The sequence below is a fragment of the Actinia tenebrosa genome, unplaced genomic scaffold (genome assembly GCF_029948245.1).
Source record: "Actinia tenebrosa isolate PJP-AT-01 unplaced genomic scaffold, QUT_ActTen_1.0 PGA_scaffold10__47_contigs__length_13832649, whole genome shotgun sequence".
NCBI classification, from domain to species: Eukaryota; Metazoa; Cnidaria; class Anthozoa; order Actiniaria; family Actiniidae; genus Actinia; species Actinia tenebrosa.
In genome coordinates, this window is record NW_028292570.1 from 8,013,935 (window position 1) to 8,018,207 (window position 4,273).

A 4,273-nucleotide genomic window follows, 5' to 3' on the forward strand; every position below is an offset into this window, starting at 1 on the left:
TGCAAATCAAACAAGAAAGATAACAGCACAGGGAACCCGGTAATATTTGTTTTAGCTTCTTTTGAAAAAGTGACCTTGCTCTTCGTGGGTTTCCTGGGTTTCCTATCCTAGGAATAGGCCTAAATCGGGTTTAAATTTTCTAATCGCGGTTTAGTTAATCTGTGGTTTAATTATCGTTGTGCAAAAATAAATTAGATTAGTGGGTAGCCTGCAAAGCAGGCGTTCTTGTAGGTTTGGGCACAGGTAGCCCAGGCTTACCGTTAGTGTTGAACAACTGTGTCGATCGACAGACAGACAGACCAAGATTATATGGGTATCATATGGGTAGTTTTGAATCTCATTTTTACGCATTAAAATAATTAAAATCAAATAAAACGTCCACCGTGTGTTGTTGATATATTGAACAACCCCAAGGTTTAATTACAGCTCATTTCGTTCGGGTTTAGATGACGCTTGCAATTGGATTTCTAAGCTATAAGAAATGCTCATCGTGATCTTTTTTCTAAGTAGGAAACAAAATTTCTTTATCTTCTATATCTTTTACCACGCCATATTGAATCAATCCTAGAGTTCATTGCGCACTCATTTCCTAGAAAACGTGAGACATTATTGAGAATCGTTTTTAAAGCTTTATTTTTATCATTCTTGAAATGCTTTTACAAGTCTAGAAATAATCAGACTCACAAATAGTTTAATCGAAAAATTTTCTTCTCCCACAAAAAAAACAAAAACAAAAAAGAGAAATGGCGTTCGACTCGGGCTATTTTTAAACGTCTCTTCCTCGTTCCTAGTCTTCATCATTCCTCAATTATACAGGAAGCCCAATTAACTGGATCTACACATTGCCCTATTTCATAATTCCGTCACAGCTTGTTTACATGAGGGACAGAATCACCGAGAACAATGAGAATTTCGACAAAATATTCTTTCTATCCGAAAGTTTGGCTTCAAATTGTCCAGTTTCCATATATGTTATGTGTCAAGGATTATCCTTCGACATTAATAGTATTTTGTTGTTATTCTTCCTTCCTCTGTTTTGTAAATGCAATTTATTGTATTTTTGTCATTCTGTCCCCCTCTGGCGACCATGATCCTTAGCGTTAAAACAATAGACTGTTTTGATGTGACGTCATTATGAAATAGGGCAATTGCGTCGCGTTATAGAGTGCAAACAATTAATCCGTGAAACACTAATAGGCCATTTGCATTATGGCGTCATTTACTACCACTACCAGACTCCATTGCACACTGTCTTTTGTTCTGTTAATTAGCACCAATTGTCTCACTATTCCCATGAGGAACTACAAATTTGAATAAGAAAGAAAATTCACGAAGCATTTTGGTAGTGGTAGTAAAATGACGCCAATGCATTTGCATTACTAAATAGTACAAAATAGTGTTAATTAAACAATAGAAAACGATGAAATTTTCATGAAATTGGGCTATTAAGTATTGCTAAAGTTTCACGGATTTACTGTGGTCACTCTATTATAAAATGATTCATTTAATAATTTCGCTGTTTTCTAGTGAAATTACTGAGTAAATTATTTCTAAATGTTTGAAAATTCAGCAGACTGGACGAGTCTTTAGCTTGAAGTTCAAAATTTCTTTTATGAGGAAGATTCTATTGAATAAACCACAGGTAGCCCAAGCTTGGTTTCTGTGGTGTCCTGTTATAAGGAAATTTATGGGGAATCATCAAAACGTGAAATAAAGCCTCGAAATTTTACCTAATCATTGAGAAATAGCACTTCTTTCGCTCTGCGTGGTTATTTTTTGAATTTAGCCCGTTTTAAGATTTTTTTTTACCCACCACTAATTTCTTAGTGGTGGGTAAAAAAAAAATCTTAAAATTATTTCTCAATGATTAGGTAAAATTTCGAGGCTTTATTTCACGTTTTGATGATTTTATTGAAATTTTTGATGATTCCCCATACATTTCCTTATAACAGGACACCACAGAAACCAAGCTTGGGCTACCTGTGAATAAACCTTTTCGGTCTCGGTTGGGGTAGAGGGATTTTGATTTCTTTTTTACTGACTTTAAAATGTGAACTCGAGGGACAACAGCTTTAAAAACCCGCGAAATTACTAGAATTTAATAGCACGAAACAGTAAAAATCCTCTTGTTTTCTATAGCACTAATTAGTTTTTTTACGGGTTTTTGTGTGCACTGTATCCCTCTATGGGACCTCACAATTGGTCAATAACCTAGGTATTCGTTCTATCAAACAAGGTTATTGTTGTTTTGAAGCAGTGTGTCCAGCAGGTTTTTATGTTCAACATCTTGTCCTGTAAGTAACCAAACTCATTTTTGTTACTGTCATAATAATGACTTTATTCAGCTCGAGTTCTGACCAAAGGTAAATGAAGATGGGACTGATACGTTCTGGAAAGTGAATCCTCCTTGTGCTTCAATACGCTTCGACTCTGAAAAACATTAAAAACAAAGGTGTTACGGAGGTGTACTACCTTTTAAGGTGGTGTTACACGGGACAACTTGCAACCCCGATTTTTCATGCAACGCTATTGCGCCATTTGTGTGTCGATTTTTTGCGACATGTTACACGGGAACAACTTTTATTTATTTATTTTATTTATTTTTATTAATTTATCAGGCTTCAACCACATAAACATTTAGTGGTATGGTCCGTACAAAAGAGCATGACTCCAAACAAAGTGCGGCCACAATATGATCACATAATAAGTAGAATATTATTACAAATGGCGTATGTTATGATGACATATAATAGTTGATAGTGTGATAATATAAATGACAATGACTGACAAATTAGTGAACTTATAATTGACTTGATGTAAATAAGAAAAAGATATGAAAATAGAATCATATAATATATTGAGACATGTCATAATGATATGCTAAGTTAAGTTCAGTAGCAAAATAATGGTTTGCTAGTAATGTCATTCGTAGTACAGCATTTAGGGCAGATTGATTTCCATGTCTTATAAGTGTCTATGCAGTAAGTGTTCAACAGACTTTTCGCGCAACATTCTCTTTAGTATTTAGTCCCCCTCCCCGGAAATCCTCGTTAACAGGCTATCTAATAATCTATTAAGCAGCCTGTTGTAAAAGTATCTAATACATGTTTTTTCTTAACTAATTTTATAGGCCCTGACAAACGGTCCCAACATTTGACCCAGCACTTTAATCCAAAATTGTTGGAAAACCATGATAAAACAGTCACAACATTCAGCCCAAAAAATGTTAGATAAATGTTGGGTCAAATGTTTGGACCGTTAGTCAGGGTCTTATGAAGCAGCCAATTATCAACATTTCATAGAGAGAACCCACCCCTCCCCCACTAATACCTAATTTAGCAACCCACCTTTATTCAAGATCTACTTAACACATTCGTAAGGGTTACCACTTAACAGAGTGTTACATTCATGTGTATGTAAGAAAAAGTAAGGCATTTTATCCTACCTGCTGCTGCAGTTCTTTGGTCAGCGTTCATAAACACTTGCTGAAGTTCGTTATTTTGTTCTTTGGTCAGCGCATTCATCATGGCAGCATACCATTGGGGGTCACGTGACTGAAGCGCTAAAATGAAGTGGAGGATAAAGTGTAAGTGTAGAGGACTGACAAAATTGGATGAGGCTGTATGCCGAGTCCTATTTGGCAGTCAGAGGAATTTTTCGAGTCTAATTATTTCTTGATTGGGGAGCAAAAAATCCCATTACCTATTAATTATATAGCTGCCTAATTAATCCCATATCAACAAGACCTGTCCAATTAAGAAAATAATTGGACAGTTACCTCTATGGGATGAATGAGAAGCTGTATAATAATAATAATAATAATAATAGTTATTATTATTATTTTACTTTGTACAGATATATTTGTTATTTTATATTCACAATCTCTTTATTATTATTATTATTATTATTATTATCAAAATTCTTTTCACATGCAACTTGTGTCACACACTTGATTATAATGAAGCGATGAATAATAAATAAATAAAGAATAATGAAATAATTATAAATAAATGATCATTGCGAGACAAGTTCAGGGGCTGACCTAGGATTTTGTTGAGGGAGAGGTGCTGCACACAAAGTTAACATAGGGAAGGGTGGAGGGGTGCGCATCCTCTGCACCCCTACTATGCATCCACCCCTGGAGTCGTAGAAGGGATGTCCTTCCCTAGGGCAAAGACTTGTTCTGCCCTGTTCCCAAGTCTTCCCATCATGCATTGCAACTTTACCTAGTAGGGTTGATTTAAATGCCATATATTCATCCATGCTTTCTTCG